General features: G+C 41.0%; 1 long non-coding RNA gene across 2 annotated transcripts; it reads right to left on the minus strand.

Annotated features, from left to right (window-relative positions):
• Positions 1-1,562: 1,562 nt before the first annotated feature.
• On the minus strand, positions 1,563-23,210 carry LOC122240270. Of its 2 annotated transcripts, none has more exons than XR_006219743.1 (4): positions 23,081-23,210; positions 22,766-22,964; positions 22,035-22,137; positions 1,563-1,641 (listed from the first exon to the last, which is right to left on the minus strand). It is a non-coding gene; the product is annotated as an uncharacterized LOC122240270 (long non-coding RNA). The 2 variants fall into 2 exon arrangements; XR_006219742.1 differs by lacking the exon at positions 1,563-1,641 and adding an exon at positions 8,597-8,955.
• Positions 23,211-23,516: the final 306 nt, after the last annotated feature.

The raw sequence follows: 23,516 nt of genomic DNA on the forward strand, positions 1-23,516 counted from the left end.
CCATTGGCCAAGATGACCCTGTCTAGGCTACTGTTAGGAAGTTTTGCTACAGTTTTGGTTCCCAACCATGACTGCCTACTGAGAGAGCATAAACAGCTTGGGCTTGGGACCCACTTCAGAGGTGCTGATTTAATCAGTTGGGGGTGCAACCTGGGTAAAGGAATTTGTAATGGTGACTCCGTTTTGCATTCGGAAACTTTGCTCTGGGGTAAGGGGAAGCAGGAGAGGAAAAGAGGTAGACACTCAAGCAGACTTATTTTGAAACTTTATTCCCATAGAAAATAAGGGTGGAAATAAAAAGAAACTCATTCTTCAATCCTTTTCTGCCCAAAGAAAGATATGAGACAAGGAAGGAGGGATAGGAGATAGTAAATCATTGTCTTCCAAATGGTTGAGCCTGGAGAACTCAGATCAACCCCACATTCGCCATTCTACCCATCTGTGTGCTAAGGAACCTGGGCCACCATTTAGCCAGTTCAAGCTCACCTGGACACCAGAAACCTCAGTGAAGGGAAAGCATGGATAAGCTCCAGAGTTTCCCCATACTGAGACCACAGTGATGAGAAAGAATCCAGGTTGGACCCCTAAGAGAGTCGAGAGGTGTCTGACCCTTTGGATATTCCAAGTTTGATGATGAGGAGGTCTGCCTGGTAGGTGGCCCAGGAATGGCCATGGGTAGTTACGCAGCAGTGTCTCTAGATCCCTATGCGACAACAGAACAAAATCTAATTAACAACTCATGCTAGGAGACCTATGAAAAGGTCTGAGCTTCTCTGTCCATCCTTAATCAGAAATAAGTTGCACGTGTGGAGGCTTGTCTTGCCTTCCAGCAGCCAGCACACCACTGTGGATTCTTGCCTGACACAGGGAACAGAAAAGAAGGTCAAAGAGGTCAGGACAAAGCTTGCCTCTGTTTTGAAACCTAAATTCATGGGCCATGTCCCAACCTGCTAGTGGTCCTCTTGCTGGCTACTTAACTCACCTGTGGCATAAAAGTTCACATTTGATCCTTTCTGCCTCAGCTACTCTGAGTTCAACTTCACTGAGTTCATGCTCCTGGTGCCTAGACCTACAGGTTGGCTTGTCCACAGCTTCAGAACTGTGGAGCATAGCCTTATACCTGCCGAGGCTCTGCTGCCCATCAGATCTCTGGCTGCCTGCTCTGACCCCTCCCAGGCAGCTCTGCCCTGCTGTGGCCCTTGCCTGTCCTCTGGAAAGATTAGCACAAATAATCCCATCAATGAGACAGACACAACCTCACAAGCACCTAAAGAAACAGGACACAGGCCCCTGCATGCAGACAAAAGGTCAACACCAGGGCGCACCTGAGAACCATGGAGAAGGACCAGAGCAGTACAGCTAACCAATGTGAGATCAAGAACAGGAGGATGCTGCTTTCCTCACCACAGCCCAAATAAAGACTGAACCCGTAAAATTTGGCTCAAAAAATACGTTTTTGGCAAAATAATCTATGAAGTTGTTGGTTATGAGAGTAAGGAAATTAAAACAAAACAAAACAAAAACTATGTTGGGCAAGATTTTATCTTGACAATGTTCCTTTACCTGATGTAAAATGTGATGAAATTGACTGTAATTGATTCCAAGGAAGGATGCCAGAGATTCTTCAGCATTAGATCCAACCTTAAAATAGGAATTATTGGGCCTCATTAGTATAGTGATGTTATTTTTTAAATTTCCTTCTCTCTAGTTCAGATGTCCATCCTTACAGACAAGGAACTCACCTGGTTAACAGAACACCTCAATATCATGAAATGACATCTGCATTATGGCTTGTTGCCAAGACCGAGTGGGCCACATGCTAGCTGGTTCCCCTTTCAGGCTGGGAGTGTGTGACAAAAAGCAGGCAGAGCTGGCATTGATGAAAAGGGAGCCTCTCCACGGCCATATGGGTTGTGTACAGAACCTAGGTATCATCCAGAGGCTGAACTGTCCAGCCTCTGAGGTTTCTTCCTTCTTCACAGAATAGCTGCCAGCCTGGTCCTCAGAGTTCACAAATACCTGGGCATAAGCATGTATCTAAATGGCAGGAAGGGGTGCCTCACAGATATACTCTAGATAAAATAGCAGGTGGGTGAGCTTTGTCTGCTCTTGGGCTCCTGTCTTGAGAAACTAGGGATATGTTGGTAGTAAGAAAGGGAACCATAGTGCAGTCCCTTATCGATGATGGAGGTTTGGAGTGGAAAGGAAAAGAGAAATAGTAAAACAGAAAACTGTGTAACAATCAGTTAGCCTCAGTTCAGGGGGATGATGGGAGACAAAAGGGAGCATGGAATCCTTTAACTGAAATGCGATATAAAAGTCATAAAAAGGAAATGTAGCACTGATACATGCTACAATGTGGATGAACCTTTAAAGCGCTGTGCCAAGTAAGGTAAGCCAGATATAAAAGCTCACATATTGAATGATTCCATTTATCTGAAAAATCCAGAATAGGTAAATCTATAAGGACAAGAAGTAGGTTAGTGGTTGACAGCGTCTGGGAGGAGACAGGAATGGAGAGTGACGGCTCAACAGGTACAGAGTTTCCTTTGGAAGTGATGAAAATGTTTGGTGTCTAGATAGACATGATGGTGGCTCAGCATCGTGAATGTATGTAATGCCCCTGAGTAGTACACTGTAAACTGGTTCATTTTATGTCAAGTGAATTTTACCTCAATAAAAACAATTTTGGGGGGGGGGGTGGTTATGCCTGGATGGCTCAGTCGGTTGGGCACCCGACTTCGGCTCAGGTTATGATCTTGCAGTTCACGAGTTCGAGCCCTGCGCCAGCCTCTGTGCTGACAGCTCAGAGCCTGGAGCCTGCTTCCGACTCTGTATCTCCCTCTCTCTCTGCCCCACCCTGCTTGTGCTCTCTCTCTCTTTCAGGAATAAATAAACATTAAAAAAATTTTAACTGCAACATAAACATATTGATGCAAAGAATAAGAAGTAGTTTTAGGATAGACTGCAGGCTCCCCAGGATTGTGTCAGATGTCACAATTTGGAAAATCCCAGAAGACTGAGCAAGTCATTTCTGATCGTGGGGCCTCAGCTCTCACTCAGCTATCTGTAACATAAGACAAGCTTCCAGTTCAAATAGCATATGATCCTATCACTGCTCCTGCCATGTGATAAAGTCTTTAACAAATGTTAGGGGACACATACCCACAAATGTGGTCATCCTCAGCACCAAATGTAATAGGATTTACAGGTTACAACGCATCCAAGGGAAAGTTACAGAAATCCCAGTATTCAAAGAGCTTAAGATACAAACTTTCAAATAAAAGCTAATGTTTATTGAGTATTTACTACCTGTCACACACTGTTGGCAGTGCTTGTATACCACTGACTTATTTTATCATCGTAACAGCTGTTTTCCAGCCGAGGAAGCAGGGCGCAAGGAAAGTTCAGTAGCTTATGCGAGGTCATACAGCTAAGGGTGGAGAAGAGATTTGAGCCCCAACAGTCCAAATCCAGTGCCCTCATGTTTAACCTCTGTGCTCTCCAGCCTCTCTATAGGCAGAATCTATTTTCTTTTTGGTTCTAGCTTAGCTCTAAGGTTGGTGCTATTAGGTTCATGCTGGTTCTGGCTACACTGAGGAATCTAATAGTCATTAGGAAAAGTAAAGAGCCCTGGACTGGTAGACAAGAGATCAATGTTTTAGATCCATCTTGGTCATTGGTATTGTGACTGTGAGCAGATTTTACAACCTCTCTGGCCCTCAGTATCTTCTTCTATTAAAACTGAGAAGTTGGACTAGAGCAATTGTTTTCCAATTATTTAAGCAGCAGAACTCATTCTTAGAATTAAACTTACTTGGAAGGCCAACATATAAAGTATATAAAAGTGTGGAGCTGTTCTGGATGAAAGTGGCATAGGAAGAACATAGAATCTCTTTCTACGTCCCAGGCAGTTCCTGAGACACTTTCTTGGAACCCCTGTGACTCTGTGGAACATAGTTTGAGACCCACTTAAATAGAAATTCGTGAAGCTCTTTTGAAAATAAAACCTAAAAATTTTAATTTCAAATACTGCATCCTTAGGCATTATTTAATGCTGTGGGGAAACTTGGAATATTCTAGCCACCTCACTCGAAGATATTTATTTGAATTGATGACCTTGTACAGAGTTGGTGAAGATTTCAGGTAAGAAGTGCAAGTGGAATCCCTCCAAGGATGCAATCCCAGATCAAAATGAAAATGTTCAAAACCCAAGCCTTCCAAAGAGCTCTCTGCATCCCTTTTAACTAACTGCTAAATGTTACTAACCCAACAGATCCCCTCCCAGGAGACAAGCTGTTCAGTTCTGGATCTGTGTGTTTTGTCTAAATAGCCTAAAATTATTAAGCTGGATCATTTATTAGAATTTTATGTCAATCAACACAACCCCACTTCATTCTTTCTAAAACTTGATACTGATATCTTGCTGGATCCCTGCAATTAAACTTGGTCAATGAATAATTGGACAAGAAATGCCAGGAAAAGTAAGAGTCTCTTATAGTCACTCTGGAAAGATCAACTGACAGAGACCTCCAGGGAAGGGAACTTCATGCTCAAGTCAGCCCCTCTCACTCCACAGGCATTTATAAATTCAAGTTTGCTGCAGTGCTTGAAAGAGGTTATACAACTGTTATGACGCAATGTTCAAGGCAGACAGCTACCCATAACTCAGAGGCCAAGACAAACAGGAATATATTAATAGCAGCCATAACATAAAGATAATTCATTTTCAGTATCTGGGAGCTAAGGGGATCCGCAGATAAACTGTTAAGCATTTAGGCATTAAAGCAGAGGAGCTTAACAAATAGGGGGAAAAAAACAGGAGGGAGATGGAGAGAAGAAAGATTGATCTCCTTTGGAAACAATGCAGCATCTGAACCAATTAAGTTAAAAACAATTATGTGGTTATGGGCAACACCAGACAAAAAAGAAAAGACATTTTCCTAAATCCCCTTGCTCTGCCATTTGGGTGGCATATACCACCCAAGGGACAAAGCCTTTCTTAGTACTAGTAGAGAGATTATACCAGGAGACATTTTCCTTTTCTTAACTCCCCTCACCCCCAACATCGTGGTTCAGATTGCTGGCTTGATGCAAGTAAACAAACAAACAAAAAACCCCTCACTGTTTGAATTTAATAAAACATCATAAGTACCTTTCTTTGGGGAATGGCTGGAAAGAATTAGAGGACTATTTCTCTACTTTTTTTTTTTAACTCATGAAACCTGAAGTAAAAGAAACATTTTGCAGTTTTAGGCTTGTTTGTTTGTTTGTTTGTTTTGTAACATGGCAGGGAATGCATTTTGATTATGTACTCCCAGAATGTACACTGTGAACTCCCCAAAATGTCACAAAGGCTACTTAATAAGAAAATAGTCTGACCACCAAATAGGCTGGTCATCATCATCACACCATCTTGTACTCAGGCAGTAAACTCACACGAATTGTTGATAATCAATTAAAAAAATAATGATATCAATGTTTAAATCTGAGGTGTTAACATCAAAACTCAAATATTCACAAAAGTATACTTGTACACAGTGTTTAAAAATTTTTTTAAGTTTATTTGAGAGAGACAGAGACAGCATGAGTGGGGGAGGGGCAGAGAGAGAGAGGGAGACAGAGAATCCCAAGCGGGCTCCACACTGCCAGTGCAGAGCCTGACACAGGGCTTGAACCCATGAAACCGTGGGACCATGACACGAGCTGAAACCAAGAGTTGGACGCCTAACCAATTGAGCCACCCAGGTGTCCCATACAGTGTTTAAAAGTCAGTTGATATTTTATCATATATGGGGTAAGACATGGCCTTTTGCAGAGGAGTGAAGGCTTCTGGCGCCTACAGCTTCCTCCACATACAGTGAGTCAATCTCATGCCTCCCGGATGTGCTCCCTTCATTCATTCCTAACCTCTCCCCACCCCATCTTGCTAGTGCCATCTTCCAGCAGGAATGTGTATCAAACTGATCCACCTGTCTCTGGTCTTACTCCCTACCCCAATCAATCTATTTTTCACACTGAAGTCAACATCATCATTCTAATATACAGATGTGATCACACCATGCCCCTCCTTAAGAGTTTTCAGGTCCGCATTCACTACAAGATCACCCAAAAACTTTAGCAGAGCCTATAAGTACTTCACCATCTTGCCCACCTCACCTTTTCAGCATTTTCACCTGCTCATCTCTCCTTTCCCCACCCAAACACATGCAGACCTCCAACCCCCACCTCCCTCAAACCGTGGAACATAGACATTAACACTCTTGTCTCCCTCCGTCAGCAACTTCCCATCTCTTCCATCTGATAGGTCATTAAAAATGTCAGCTCTTTCATGAGACTTTCCAACATTCCCAGGCAATTGATTTTCTTATTTTTCAAAGCATTCACACATATGTCTACCAGTAGAATAATTATTTGCTCTGTTGCTGTTTCTAGTAACTGCCCTCCCTCCTCAGTTATCTAAGGCAGGTGCTAGGAGGGAAATTGTTTGTCTTTGCATACCCAGTGCTTAGCACAGTACCTAGCACAGAGCAGGCCCTAGTAAATGACTGATAAATACAGGAACAAAAGAATTCAAGTGTTTACAACCTGAGAAAAGATGACAAAAACATGTGAGTTTAAGTACTTAACAATATAGATCAATGATAGTTCAAGTCAACGAATATAAGAAAAATGAGGTAAAATCAGCAAGTGTCAAAAAAATTCAGAGGCTGGCATTTTGTGGGAGGGCTTCTCCAAGAAGAGGTATTGGAGTCTTCAATGGACAAAGAGAACTTGAATCAGAATACAGAATACAGAACTACACTCCAAGAGGCTGGAATGTGAGAGAAAAAAGAAGAGCAGGAAGGCTCAGCCTTGTTTGGAGGCTAAAAATAAAGCAATCCAAGAATGATTTTAGAGGCTTTGAGTAAACTGGTGGGTAACAAAAAAATGCATGCCCCTCCATTGTGCAGAGCATACAGAGCTAGGATGGGAAAAGCATACTGTCACATTCACTTCTAGAGTCCCTGTGTACCCCACAATGTCCCTTGTTGTTTGCCTACCAGATGTTGGCCTGGGGGTGGGGGGTTCACACACACTGCCCCTGCTCTGCTGAGACACCACTGCCTGGTATCAGCATTTACAGGTGTTGCATGGAACACGGAACTACAGAACATGTTTCCGTATGGCCAGAGATCATTTTTCCACCCTGACTCTAAGTAGGAAGTAACTTTTCCTTCCAAAAGGGGCCTCCTCCCCTTCCCTACAGATATCCCACAGAGATGCAGAGAATTCAGTTTAGAAAAACTGGAAGCTACAGCATTTTGTTGGGGGTATTAGGAGGAAGCTAAGCCTGCCTTCCATAGAAACCAGTGCCCAGAGACTACACTTTGACAAGTCCATAAATGAAGCCCAAGAGCTAGAAGTTGACATTCTAGCACAGTCCAAACAAGAACCCTGTGGGGTATTCTGAGGAGACCTATACTGAGCCAGTACAGAGATTGTATCCATGGCCACACGGCCTGAAGATTTACACTAACTCCTCAGAGGAGGATGGATTGTTGATGCCATAACCTGCTTTAGTCTTCATAATTCATCACATATAAGTTCATATACTAAATGTATGTAGAGATCTTCTGACAGGTCAAGGGTGCAGATGCTCCCAACAGAACTTTTGTTCATCTTAATCAAATCCTAAGATAAAAACCACATGTCAGAGACTGCTACTTATCTGCCAATATCCATTGGCAAGTGTCCCACATGGCTACCTAGAATAAATATTTCATTCCCCTCTTCCAACAGACTGAGTTCTGGTTGATAGGCTAGGAAGGAATGCGATGGCTGCAGCTTACTTTCAGTCCTCTTCTTTCATCCTGTTACCGGTACAGTGACTATGCCTGGAAGCCATCTTGGGCCATGCATGTGAAGGCAACAGCCTAGGTGTGGAGGTTAACTTAACAAGATAGAAGGGACCTGGGTGTCTGACACTGGGAAGCACTGGCTTGCTCAAAAGAGAATTAAATGTCTGCCTCCATTTAATTCACTGTTATTTTGGGCTTCTTTTACAGCAGCCAAATCTGTATCCCATCTAAGGATGTCATATGCAAATATATGGCCCAGGTGGATCCTGCCTGACAGTCAGAGCCAAGACTCCATGGCCCTAAGTGGAAAGTGTGGAAAGTCTAGAAAGCAACCCTCTATGGGATTTTCTCATAATAAGCCTGTTTGCCTGTACATATCACTCTGATGCTGTACTCACAGTGCAGTGAATAAAAAGACATCAGAAAATACCTCTTCATTGATCAAAAGCCTATGTACTTTGAGCCAAGAGAAGAAAACTCAAGCTAAAAATCTGTCCATTCCCAAATTACAAAGCCTTATAAAAGTCCTGGGCTGGATATGAAAAGCAGGATTTGGCAATTACTTACTTAACCCCCTCACTTAATTAGGACAGGTAAAACTAGTCGGAAACCCAGCGCTCCTAACTCTCAATCCAGTGCTCTCAATACCTTCCTGCCACTTTGAAAGAATTCACAGTCTAAAGGAAGACTAATGAGCAGTGAAATATCATATCAGGCAACTGATGTTATAAAGAAGGTATTGGGAGGATGTGTGTTATTACATGTTGTTTGTCCTTTTTCTTAATTGGCAGCCATAGGCTGAGTCACATTTACTTAGACAGGCACATTTTTGTTCAACTGGATATGCTAAGACAAATGAAGGGAGATATTCAAGGAGCGCTGACATGACCTCTTCCAGCTGACTTTTCCTGGAACAGTTACTGAAAGATCCTGCTGCAGCTCCAGATCTCACCTCTGTCGACTCTTGTGATGTCCACCTTCCTGGCATTTACAGCAGTCTGCGGAAGTAATGAGGAGAGCCAAGAGCTCCCATGTTAGCCAAAAGGAGGAAGCTCTCACTCAGCAGGTGGAAGTCTCTCCCGGGGAAATCCTGGAGGCTTGTTGTTCCTGTCAACTATTATAATGTGCCCATAAATTTCATCTGACAGAAAACACGATGTCAAAGGAGTAGAAAGTAACAAAACCAAAAATGTAAAAGCATCCTTGCCAGAACTCGGCCCATCCTCTGTGCACAGCATTGAAGATACAAGGAAAGAAGCCATCCACATGTCCTGTGCCCAGACCACTGCAGCTGCCCTCTGGGGCTTTCCAGGGCAGTGAATCAGGAGCCACAGAATGGGGAGTGGGTTCTACAGGTCATTCCAAAACATATTAACCTTCATAACTACAGGACACTAGATGCACCACACTGCCAAAAAAAGGTAGTTTCTTTGTTAGCTTGATTTTTTCATTGGTAGGCCCAGAACCAGTTAATTTTCAGGGCTCACTATAAAATGATAATGCAGGGCTCCCTGTTCCCAATACATTAGAAATTTTAAGACAAGGACAGCAGAGCATTAAACCAAGCTCAGAGCCCTTCTAAGTGGGACTGTGCAAGTTACATATCCCTGGGTAGATTCTACCTTCCGTAACATTCTCTCTCTCTTTTTTTTTATATAATACTTTTTTTTTTAACGTTTATTTATTTTTGAGACAGAGAGAGACAGAGCATGAAGGGGGGAGGGGCAGAGAGAGAAGGAGACACAGAATCGGAAGCAGGCTCCAGGCTCTGAGCCATCAGCCCAGAGCCTGACTCGGGGCTGGAACTCACGGGCCGTGAGATCCTGACCTGAGCTGAAGTCAGACGCTTAACCGACTGCGCCACCCAGGTGCCCCCGTAACTTTCTCTTTTTATACCAGGCAGATTGGTTTATTTATTGGGTATTCTAGTTCTGTATCCAAGCTGTCTGTATGCAAACCCCAACTCCTCTGTCTATAAGCTGGGTGACCCTGAGCAAGTTATTTAAGCTCTCTGAGCCTCAGCTTCCTCAGCTATAAGACAGAAATAATCACCTAGGAAATGACACATATAAAGCTCCTGACATATAAATACCCACTCAACTATTATCAACTATTACTATTATTATTATTATTATTACCTAGGAGGATGTCAGTTGATTGAGAAGTGTTCTGAATGATAATCAGTGATTAGGGAATATTTGTGAACTCCATATCTAGGAATAATTTTACTACTGGGAAAAAATAGTCAATGTGTGGATATTTCTGTATTTACCCTAGGAACTATTCTGAGACTTGTTGTATATGGCACTAAAAAGTCAGTTCCTGGCCACTGAGGAGAAGTTACTGGTTGGCATATATAGGTTTCACACAAGGAAAAACTTTCTAATACACCATCTGTTGACACTGCCTAATGAGTTCTCCATCTTCAAGGGCATTCAAGGAGGCTTAACAACCATCTTGTCAAGACGCAGAGCAAATTTATGTATTAGGCAGATGGCATTCAAGTTCTCTTCCATTCCTGAGATGCTGTAGATTCAGTGTAGTTTCAGAGTTTCTATTCTGTAACTACAATGTCTAATTTTATTCCCTCCATGGCCTTCCACCAAATCAGCCCTTCTGTCTTCCCTTCTTTCCCCTTCAACCATTTCATTCCAGCCAAGTGTACTTATAGACTCGGGAAGCTTACAGCATCTAGAATTTTTCTCCTTCTTTTCTACTGTATCTGTCTTAAGGAGTCTACCTTCTCCCATCCCCCAGTGCCTTCTATTTTTATTCTTTCATTCTGAAGTTAACTCCATGTAAATCGACTTCAGGAAACCTATCCTGATTAATGATTTGGGAAGGAAGGTACCAGGAAGTAAAGGTGCAGAGCACAGATTTGGAGAACAAATGGTCCTAGGCACCCCATCCAGCTCTCCCAACTACTGTGAGTGACTCTGAGCAACTTATTTAATATTCCTGATCCGTGTTAATTTATCTAAAAAGTCTGGATAATATTAGTACCCATCTCACAGAGTTATTCTAAAATTTAAATGATGTAATGCATGTAAATGCTTAGCATGGTATCTGGCATACAGAGATTCCTCAGTGAAAGTTTGCAATTATTTTTATTGATGTCCATTAAAGGGCTTTTGCTGATAGGATTCTGTTCCTGCCTTTCCTTCAGCTTCCAAGAGAAGTGTTTGTGTGTGTGTGTGTGTGTGTGTGAGAGAGAGAGAGAGAGAGAGAGAGAGGGAGGGAGAGAGAGAGAGAAGATCTCTGAAAGAATCATATACCTTTAATGTTTGTCTTTAACCCTATTTTAAAGATTGCCCACCATGTTCATGCCACAATACTGTATAGTAAGAAACATAAGAAATTTAACAAATGATTTCTCCCTACACAAAGTTAAGGAACATGAGAAATCAACAGAAACATAAAACCATCTACCATTGATATTTTAAGGATACCATTAGGTAGTAAATATTAAATATGTGCAGTTATGTACTTCATATTAAGTAATATTTAACATATTATGGGCACTGAAAACTGAATCAGTCTGTGAGCAAATCAAACAGCGCTATAGTTAATAGTACTCTGTCACAAAAATAACATGTTCCATTAGAGGCCATCTGGATTCTACTTCCCATCCTTAAGCATCTCAACCTCTGCTTTTCCCCTTCCTCTTTCCTCCCTACCAAACCATCCATTCTGCACTATTCTGGGGCAGTTAAAGACTCATGCAGCTTAGAGCCCAAGTAACAACTCAGGGAGCCACCCAGTTTGACTTCTACCTTTTTCCCTCCAATAGCCTCCACAGAAATCAGGAATCCCATCTCTCAGTGGAGAGTGATAAATTTTACCCCCTCATCAGACAATGTTTAAAGGAGGGTTAATTTTTTTTTTTTTTAATTAGGGACTTGGGACTGATGCTTTAGCTGGTTTCAGTTTATTTGCATGTTTGTAAGAGAGCTGGATTGGGAAAGAAAACCCAGCATGATGATAAGGGAAAAGCTCCATCTTTTGTTTTACCATTATAGTTTTATTCACATGTAAATTTGAGTACTAGTTTTTAAAATCAGATGTGCCCTGTATTAAGTCAAGTTCTCTGTCCCTACCGGGTATTGGTCAAACTGAACTGATTTTCTTCTCAAATTAGTTGAGTCATGTTTGTTAAGATAGAGAGAGACCAAATTAGCTCTGTAAAATCAGCTACTGTCTTGTGCAATGCCCAAGCTTGGCTATATCTCAGTTGATGGATGAAGTGTTTGTCCACACCCTTGAATTTCGTCTTTCCACACTCCTTCACTTTTACCCCAGTTATTTCTCAGCATTCCACCTTCCCTTCCATTCTGCCTATCACAGCTATGAGTGGTGCACAGGAGCAGCTTGCACCAGCTGATGAGAGAAGATTGTTAAATTTTCAGAAGTTTTGTGAACCAATTGTTAAACATAGCAGGTATCAAATATGTAAGCTTACACTTAAATAAGTTACATCAAAAACGAAGGGAAGAAACAGTCAAAATCTTATCACTTCCTAACTGCTTTACTACATTTTGCCATTATCTTTGTTCTTGGACTTACTTAGGTCTGTTGAATTTGTAGGGTGGAAAACCATAGGCTACTGAGCATTTCTTTCCTACTCCACATTCGACGTTTGTGTTGCTATGTGAAATCAAGTCTTAGTGGGAATATCTATAGCAGAGAAATCAGCAAATGCTACATATTGGCCCTTGATGTGTTGTTTTGTTCACTGTTTAGACCAAGGGTCTGCAAACTCTGGCCAGTGGCTTGATTTTGTATGACTCTTGAGCACAGAATGACTTTTTATACTTTAGAAGTCTCTAACAAATATTCAGAACCTCACTTTGGTTGAGACATTAATACTGTGTTGTGTCAGTTTAGAAGGCAACCAAAGTTCTTTCTGATTTGTTGTGCTATGCCTTCCAGCCAAGATGCAAGCCTCCAGCCAGCTCTTCTTGCTTTCTTCTACCTCCTTCCTGAGAATGATGAGTCTGGCATTAGACTCAACTGGCAAAGAAATGTGATACAGCACAAGGCAAATGAACCCAATCATCTCACCACCAGAGTCACATTAGCTCCACAGACCCAACAACAGTAAAAATACGTTTTGATTATAAGCAGCATTGGATAAGGCCAAAAAAAAAAAAAAATCTTCACATCACATAAGTGGATATTTGGCAATTATCCAAGTAATTGGATCAATGTAAGTAACCAGACCACTCCTCTCCTCTCCCTCCAAAAAGTCTATCTGGGAGTGTAATTATCTATTTTGCCAAAATTAACTGGATAATTAAAAAATCTGTATCCTTTTTTTTTAAGGGTGAAAACTTATCTCTGTATGATTCTGAAATCCATAAATGCTTGAGAGTTCTTGAAGGAGCAGCCTTCATTTAAAGACCAACCTATGAAGTAGCAACTGAATTCTTTAGATGTTTACCAAGATGGCAGTTCAATTTCAAAGCTGAAAACCAGCAAAAGCAAAACATTTCCATTGCCCTGACTCCTTTTCTTTTCCCCGGTGTGCCCAGGGTTTTGATACCATCACTCTCTGACCATACTAGTCCAGTTTAGGCCTTCAGTGTCATCTTTTTCTCCTAATGGGTTACCCTGTCTCCAGACCTATCTATTTTCTACATTGCAGCCAGAAGTATCTTTCTGGAAATCAGATGTCACTTCTCTCTTAAACTTCAGCCTGTTGACTAGAGAATAATCTCCAGTCCCAAAGTCCAAGCCACATCCAGAAGCCTCCTAAGCATCTAGCTCCAGTCTACCTACAGTTGTATCCTTGATGAGCAGGAAGCTCATACATCAGTGAATCCCAAACTTTAATATACATTAAAATCACCTGGGAGCTTTTAAAAATCCTGATGCCCAGGTCACACCCCTATCAATTAAGTCAGAATGTCTTGGGCTGAAGCTAGCATCTGGCACCTTAAATAATACCAAAACTATAATAGTATTTTGGTCACCCAGATTGCCTAGAGGACTAGAAACTGTTCTTAGAACTTTTACTTATTTGGGGTGCCTGGGTGGCTCAGTTGGTGAAGCATCTGACTCTTGATTTCAGCTCAGATCATGATCTCACAGTCATGAGATCAAGCCTCATGTACAACTCTGTGCTGGGTGTGGAGCCTGCTTGGGATTCTCTCTCTCCCTCTCCCTCTGCTCCTCCCCCATGTGCACACTTGAATGTATTCTCTCTCAAAATAAATAAGTAAACTTAAAAAAAAGAACTTTTACTTATTTATTTTTATAAATCTATTGACATAGTAAATACAGTGTACGGTAATTTGCTTTAGTGTATCTCCTCCATCAAACTCTAAACTGCTGGAAAGCAGGATCTGTTTTTAATTTTTTGTCATATTGACAATATTTAGATAGTATTCGGCAACCAAATAAGAACACAACAAACGTTTGTCAAATCAAAGAACAAATGAATGAACAAATAAATCAATAAATTATAGCAAGCAAGAGACACTAAACAGAATGAAATGTAAAAAGCTTAAAATAAGGTGTACTTGGGTGGCTCAGTTGGTTAAGCATCCAGCTCTTGATTTCAGCTCAGGTCATGATCTCACAGTTCATGGGATCAAGTTCGTTCCAAGCTAGAGCCTGTTTGGGATTCTTTTTCCCTCTCTCTCTGCCCCTCCCCTGCTCATTTGCTCTCTCTCTCTCTCAAAAATAAATAGACAACCTCGTGAAGATAAAAAGCTTCTGCACAGCAAAGGAAACAATCAACAAAACTAAAAGGCAACCAATGGAATGGGAAAAGATATTTGAAAATGACATATCGGACAAAGGGCTAGTATCCAAAATCTATAAAGAGCTCACCAAACTCCACACCCGAAAAACAAATAACCCAGTGAAGAAATGGGCAGAAAACATGAATAGACACTTCTCTAAAGAAGACATCCAGATGGCCAACAGGCACATGAAAAGATGCTCAACATTGCTCCTCATCAGGGAAATACAAATCAAAACCACACTCAGATATCACCTCACGCCAGTCAGAGTGGCCAAAATGAACAAATCAGGAGACTATAGATGCTGGAGAGGATGTGGAGAAACGGGAACCCTCTTGCACTGTTGGTGGGAATGCAAACTGGTACAGCCACTCTGGAAAACAGTGTGGAGGTTCCTCAGAAAATTAAAAATAGACCTACCCTATGACCCAGCAGTAGCTCTGCTAGGAATTTACCCAAGGGATACAGGACTACTGATGCATAGGGGCACTTGTACCCCAATGTTTATAGCAGCACTCTCAACAATAGCCAAATTGTGGAAAAAGCCTAAATGTCCATCAACTGATGAATGGATAAAGAAATTGTGGTTTATATACACAATGGAGTACTACATGGCAATGAGAAAGAATATGGCCCTTTGTAGCAACGTGGATGGAACTGGAGAGTGTGATGCTAAGTGAAATAAGCCATACAGAGAAAGACAGATACCATATGTTTTCACTCTTATGTGGATCCTGAGAAACTTAACAGAAGCCCATGGAGGAGGGGAAGGAAAAAAAAAAGAGGTTAGAGTGGGAGAGAGCCAAAGCATAAGAGACTCTTAAAAACTGAGAACAAACTGAGGGTTGATGGAGGGTGGGAGGGAGGGGAGGGAAGGCGATGGGCATTGAAGAGGGCATCTTTTGCGATGAGCACTGGGTGTTGTATGGAAACCAATTTGACAATAAATTTCATATATTAAAAACAAAGAAATGAAAGAGAGAAACTCACTGTATATCCCAAGTACATTAACAAGATAATAAATTATAAGCAATGCTATGACCATAAATTTAGTAACCTAGTTGAAATGAACCAATTCCTTCAAAGACACAATATCCCAAAACTTATACAAGAAGTAGGCAATTTGAATATCTATTAAAGAAATAAAATCAGTAACTAATAACCTCCCAAAACAGAAAGCACCAGGTCCAGATGTGTCCCTGACAAAATCTACCAAACATTTAAAGAAGAAATTAAATCAATTCTCTACACTTTCTTTCAGAGGGTGGGAGCAGAGGAAATATTTCCTAACTCATTCAATGAGGCCAGCATTACCGAAATACCAAAACCAAAGACAGTATAAGAAAAGTACAGATCAATATCTCTAATGAACATAGTAGATTCAAAATTCCTCAAAAACTATTAAATCAGTGGTTCCCAGGGGTCAGTAGGGAAAGAATAAATAGGCCACACATAGAGGCTTTTTAAGGACAGTTAAAGTACCCTATATGATACCATAATGATGGATGACTGCCATTATACTTTTTTCCAAACTCATAGAATGTACAACACCAAAAGTGAACCACAGTGTAGACTATGAACTTTGGGTACCACTCTGATGAGGGATGTTGACAATGGGAGGCTGTGTGTCTGTGTGTGTGTGCATGTGTGTGTGCGTGGGGAGGGAGTATATGGAAAATCTTTGTACCTTCCCCTTTATTTTATTGTGGTCCTAAAACTACTCTGAAAAGTTAACAATTCAATTAAAAAAAAACATAAAAAAAAGAAATGAGTATGTCACTGTAAGACAAATGGCTGATGGCATTTGTTGCTATCCACGAAATTTAAGCTTTTAAGTGAAAGCTAGGATTTTGAAAAATATGTATATGTCACTATGAGCTTAATAGCATCCTAATAACTTAAAATTTTTTCTCATGAGATTAATGATGATATTAGCAAATGAAATTTTTTGATATCGTGTCATGAACTATATCAGTATTTGAGAGACCAGCATAAAAACAGTTAACCAATATTGATTTAGGTAATCAGTACATGATATTACAAAATCATTCATAGGTAAAAGATTCTTGCAAAGTGCAAGGCATTGAATTATAATGTAACAGATTATGAGAAGTTAATTAATATGGTTTCAGATTCCATTTTGCAACTAACTTTAAGGAACTACCCCTTGTCAGTTTTTGGTATATTATCAAAAAGATTGTAGGCAATATTTTGATTCTTTTCATGTCCTTTAACCAAACTGATGTATCACAACAAACTGAATGCAGAGCCCACGTGACAATGTAGCTTTCTTTTGCTAAACCAGATATTAAAGAGATTTGCAAAAAAATACAAAACAATGCCATTCATTGCATTAACTGTATGTTTTGGGAAACAGTTTTTTTCCAATAAAAATATTACTCAAGTTAAGAAAATAAATAAATAAATAAATAAATAAATAAATAAATAAACAAACATTAAAGAAAAAGAAGCTTAAAATAAGGAATACTCTTCCCTATTTAAGAAACCAGGCCATTCATGTCATTTTTTATTTATATTTTATTTTTTAATTTTTTTAATGTTTATTTATTCTTGAGAGAGAGAGAGAGAGAGAGAGAGAGAGAGAGAATGAGTGGGGGAGGGGCAGAAAGCGAGGGAGACACAGAATCTGAAGCAGGCTCCGAAGAACCTGTCAGCACAGATCCCAACGGGGGACTTGAACTCACGAGCTGCAAGATCATGACCTGAGCCCAAGTCGGGTGCTTAACTGAGCCACCCAGGTGCCCCTTCATGTCATTTTTTAATACAGTGAATCATTTTAAAGGATGAAGCAGCCCAATTGCCACTGAATTGATCCCATAGGCCTTAATAAAGGTGGAAAGAGCATTGTCTGGAAATCAGTAGACCCACAGTCTAATCCTGTTCTATCATTGCCATTTTATTTAAAGGCACTTGATACCTTTCAGGTGCTTTACTTGTACTTTCTCATTTAATTCTCAACAACAATGCTACAAAGTAGGATTCATTAGAAACTTCATTTTATAGAAAGAAAACTGAGGTTGACATAGCTGAGCCACATTCAAACCTAGGAAGCTTGTCTTTGGCACACAGGCTGCCATGTCTTTGGCCATGCTGCATTCAAACCTAGGAAGCTTGTCTTTGGCACACAGGCTGCCATGTCTTTGGCCATGCTGTCCAGGGACTTTCCAACCTGGCTGCAGTTAGACTTACTTTAAGGAGATTTACCAAGGCCCAATCTGAGAGTTTGATGAACTAGTCTGGGTGAGCCCTGGCCATTGGTACTTCTTTTTAAATGCCTTCCACCAAGGCTTGAGAACTTCTTCTCTAGGCTCTCTCTAAAGTGATGTAAACTTGGGTAATCTGGGTGGCTCAGTCAGTTAAGCATCCAACTTCAGCTCAGGTCATGATCCTGCAGTCCATGAGTTCCAGCCCCTCATTGGGCTCTGTGCTGAAAGGTCAGAGCCTGGAGCCTGCTTTGAATTCTCTGTCTTCCTCCCTCTCTGTCTCTCAGAAATGAATAAACGTTAAAAAAAAAAATTAAACTGATGTAACCTCACAAAAGCCATTCCTCTAGCTTAGCTTTCTTCTACACAAAGAAGAGGCTAAAACCAGTTATCTTGGTGACAATTCAAGTTTGAATGCCTAGGAATTATGCCTGTCCCTCATCTATCCTTAACCTCGGGTATGAGCAAAGAGGGGGCTCCTGATATCTCCATATGTGGACTCCTAGTCAGCCTTCTCTTGGAGTTTTTAGCCCCATTGAAGGGAAATTGGGGCTATGACAAGCCAACACTATAGCTTACTTCATGAAATGCAGTGAAGGAACAAAAGCTGTATAGCTCCCTAGGAAGAATAAGAAGGAATAAATGTAACCCAATGAGTATGCCTTGCTAGCCCTACTTAAAGATGATCACTTAGCACTGGGGAAAGGGACAGAGTACAGAAGAGTCTACTGATTAGTAAACTAGCCCTTTCATAGCTGACAAGGTCTCCTCTGCCCTCCCTCAGGGTGACAAGTGTGAAGAAGTAGAGAATCCAGTCTGCCCCCTTGGGAAGGGAGATCCCAAGGAGAATAAGGGAGGGCTGATCAGGTGAAAACTGTTGGTAGTTCGAGTACATACTATTCATACAGATGAATACCTGGACTAAGACTTGGTAGTCCCTAAGGAGGAAAGGATTGCCTTTGGGAGGGTCTTAGTTAGTCGGCTGTCCTCCAAGACCAGAGGGTATCAAGGTGGCTTTAGGATGATGTCTACGGCCCCACTCAGACAAGTCTCTAGGGCTTCTCTAAGACCAAAAAGCTCAAACCACCCAAGAAAACTCATAGTGTAAGAATGACCAGGGCCCAGTCTCTCAATCTTAGGGCCACTCCACCCTGGTCTGAGCCTAAAGAGAAGATATACAACACCTTCATTTTGTTATACTTGGCAATTCATTTAAAGAAACTGAAGCCTTTCTTGAGCCTCCAGCATGTGCTCCCATGGCATCCCAAACCTTTTACATAGCACCGACCACTTGATTGTCATTAGCTGTTTATGTGTCCATCTTCCCAATTAGACTAAACTCTAGGAGGGCATGGCATGCCTGTCTTGCTCACTGTAGTATTCTCAGCTCCCAGTCCGGTGCCAGTTCCATCATAAGAGCTTACCAAATGTTCACTGAATGAATAAATGATTAAATGTAAAGGATATCTGACAAATGAATACACCAATACTTCCTATCTACTTCACAGGGAAGGAGAGAGACAGAAGCTGCCCTACTTATTACAATAATTCTCCCTGTTTAGACTAATCATGGTTTATTTGGGTTAAATAAACATGCTTGTTTTCCTGAAATTTTCTCATTTTCTTATAAAGCCCATATAATTCTTAACAAAAGCAACTAAAACCAAACAATGGATTCAGTGTTTGCTGTTCTTTGAAAATGTATTAACATTAAAGGCCCTCAGAGGAACAACTCTGTAATAAAATGAGCGAGGCTGGCTAGAGTCATGGCCACTGCTCCTAGGAGTCTCCAAAACAGCATTGAAGGTCAAAGCCCTGCAGAAGGCCGTTTATTACCAACAGGCAATGTAGAAAACACCCTGTCCTTTAATCTTCAAATTACCTCAAGGGAAACAAAAAGCAATGCTATCATTGTTTTTATCCACAGAGGAAGGAGAGCCTTCTTTGGACACTCAAATCCTGATTTTAAAGCCTTATATTTTATGACTACATCAAAATACTTAAAGTGTTTCAAAGAGCTCTTTCAGGAATACTCAGAACAGTTACAAAAATAAGTGTTATTACCCCCCATTACAGACAAGAAAAACTGGTCTTGTTTCTACATGATTTCTCCTATCATCACAGAAATAGGTGAAAACCTATAGATGCTGATCCTCAATCCACAAGGCTAGTACAACTGTCAACTTACCTCTCCTCCAAAGACAGTCAATATAGAGCCTGAAAGAGGTCCAGGTTCCTGCCAGTACATCAAAGTGTAGATCTGTATTTGCATTTTTTATATAGTGCTCCCTGTCCCCAAGTTCCCAAGGACATTATGGAAATAAATTAGGAGACTGGCAATGGCGACAATGATAAAAATTAAGAATCACAACCATCAACAAACTAAAAAGGGGGAGAAGGGGCACCTGGGTGGCTCAGTCGGTCCGACTTCGGCTTGGGTCATGATCTCACGGTTTGTGAGTTCGAGACTCACGTCAGGCTCTGTGCTGACAGCTCGGAGCCTGGAGCCTGCTTTGGATTCTGTGTCTCCTTTTCTCTCTACCCCTCCCCAACTCACGCTTTCTCTGTCTCTCAAAAAGTAAATAAATGTCAAAAAAATTTTAAGAAAGTAATGGCCAATGACTAAACATTGATCAAACCCCATCTTTGTACCAAGCGCTTTATATTCTAAGCACTTCACATGCATTATATGATTTAGTTCTCATGACAGCCTGAAGAGGTAGGCATTATTATTGTTCTTAATTTGTAGATGAAGAAACTGAGGTCCAGAGTTTAACAGAACCCCCAAGGTTATATAGCTAGGAGAAGATGAGGCCAAGATTTAGACCTGGGTCTCTTTGACTCTAAAGCTCATGTTCTTAATCATTACACTATATTTTTTCCAAAAAGAAAGACATTATGCCACTATGACTGAATTAAATTCTCTGTAGTTTAGGGATATTGAAGGAATCCCAAATCCCAGAAAAATCAATCAGTTAAAGTTACTCAGAAATACTTCTGGTCATTAAGGTATCCCCTAAGCACAGGGCCAAAAATATCAGTGATTTAAATGACACTAGAGTAGAAATACAGGTCAAACCCAATTACAGTGGACCTCAAGGGAGCATTCAAGCTCTTATGGTATCCTGGAACTTTATTATATTAAATACTGCTTGCTCCAACTACTAGAGGACTCACACACCCTCCTTCCCTTTCTCTAAAGTCTGGTGCTTGTCCACACATTAAATTTAACCCTTGATTATATATCATGTTTTATTTTTCACCATTTTTCCATGTATGCTTATCTTCATCTCCTCAACTAGATTTTAAGTTCCTTGAGAATAAAAACTAGGCTTCAAACTTTGTCGCCCTTTCTAATTTATTATGTGCTTACAATGTGCACAAACTGGGTGCCTACTGATGTAAGTTACTTATTGGGAAGGGTGCTTGGATGGCTCAGACGGTTAAGCATCTGTCTTTGGGTTTCAGCCCTGGTCATGATTTCATAGTTGGTGGGTTTGAGTCCCACATTGGGCTCCATGCTATCAGCACAGAACGTGCTTGGGGTTCTCTCTCTGCCCCAAAATAAATAAACTTTAAAAAAATCATTTCAAAAAAACAAATATACCAGGAGTCAGGAAACTTTTTCTGCAAAGGAAACAATAGTAAATATTTTAGGCTTTGCAGGTCATCTGGTTTTTGTTGCAGCCGTTCAATTCCTTTGTTCCAGGGTGAGAACAACCACAGACAATACATTGAACATGACTGTGCCCCAAATAAAACTTTATTTGGGAAACAGAGGGCCAGATTTGGCCTGTGGGCTGTAGTTTGTCAACTCAATAGAGACTACATACGATACGCTTAAGGGTCCAGGCTGGGAAATGTTTTGAAATATCAGCATTTTATCAGCAGATTCTGTACCTCCCCCTCAGGCCTCTAGCCCATTTTTTAGGGTCCTAGCTTCTGACCAAACCAATTGTTTTTCCAAAGCCTCTTTCCTTGGACGTAAGTTTAGTTCAGCACAATATTTTGCTGTTCATTTTTCCTTTGGGGATTCATACATTAGTTTAAAAAGAAAAAAATCAATCACAAAGTGAAGAGCTGACATGGTAGGGTTGCATCAATAATAAGTAATTAGAAAACTCTTTGAATGTATTCCAGCCAGGAGTCCCTGACACTTTTTCTGACTGCTTCCTATAGGCTGCCATGTAAATCATCAAGGTAACTTGAAATATGTATTTCACCTGGATTAAAAATCTGCAGAGAGAGCTGATCACTCCTGGCAGCAGGCGACCTAACGGGTGGCAAGGATAAACATTCATTCCTCTGAACAATGACTGCTTCCATCTGAGAACAAGAGAGCACAATGAATGAAGACACCTTTCCCTTTCTTGATTAAAACATTCAGCCCTCAGTTTTGATGTAACATTACTAAGTCCTTAATGGGCTGCTATCTTGACCTAATTTCACTGTGCACTAAACAGATTGTTCATTATCGTTTCTGGGATCATCTACAGGTTTGTTGAATGGAGGTGGTTCAACAGACAGTCACGCTATCTAGAGGGGGAAGAATTCTTCTAATTCAATCACCATATTCCACGGAGAAGTTAAGTGACTTGCCTAGAACTGTGGACTCCACCCAAGTCAAATAATTCTAAAGCCATTCCTCTATGGGATTGGTACCACTATGGTGAACCAGCTAGCACCACACACACCTAGGTAATTTGAGAGGTAACTCAGTTTACTATCCTTGTCCTAATGGACAGTCCACTAGGAATCCCCCACATCCCCACTCTGTCCCAGTACAAACTGCTTTATATGAAATTGGCCACATTCAATAACAACTTCCTGAATCACGTGACACAGAACAGCCTGTGTTTGCAGAGACACAGCAGAGGGTCTATGCAACTTCTATGGTCCCTTCCACCATGCACTCTCAAAACAGGGAGATTTGTCTTTTGCCCTCTCAACTCACCCTTTCCTGAAGCCTTCTTAGCAATCAGGTGTTGAGACTCATGGACATAAGTTACCACAGTGGTTTTTGCATTTTAAGCCTATAATCTCTTTGTGTGGAATTCAAGGCACTTCCTCATGTTTTAGTATGTTCTGAGCATTGAGAAGTAGCTGAATATGTTGTTATTATAGAGGTCCTCTAAGCCCACTAAGCCTGACCCCTGACAATGAGACAAAATGAATAGGTTTAGTAGGACTGGCAGACAGACTCAAGGCAAAGTGAGATTAGAAGAGAATGTGCATGCGTGGTCTCCCCACACCAAAGAGCTCCAATTACCCCATGTCCACTCCAGGTCAGGTTAACAGAGGCTTAATCCTGTCAGTGGCTGGGCCCAGAATGGAGAAATTCTGATCTTTTTTACAGGCTCAAGCAAAGGTTCACCCAACAAGTCCCTTCCTTCCCTACATCTGCCCCTTCTCTTCTGTTCCAAGGCCTTCTGATGGCTGTTTCACATCTTAACTGCTTTGGAATCTCATGGAACACATACCTATATCTCCTATATTATTTCTTCCTCTTTTTGTGAAGTTTCTGATAAGTATGTTTTAGCTCAGATTCTCCATCTTGTAAAAATCCTAGGACTGAACTGTCTGTGGAATTAATGAGCTCCTTGTCACACAAAACTTTGTTGAGATGAACTGAGCATTGACCAGGTAATTGGACAAGAAGGATCCTTCTGGGCTTCTATTATAAATAGTAATAGCAATGAAGAAAA

The sequence above is a fragment of the Panthera tigris genome, chromosome B4 (genome assembly GCF_018350195.1).
Source record: "Panthera tigris isolate Pti1 chromosome B4, P.tigris_Pti1_mat1.1, whole genome shotgun sequence".
NCBI lineage: Eukaryota > Metazoa > Chordata > Mammalia > Carnivora > Felidae > Panthera > Panthera tigris.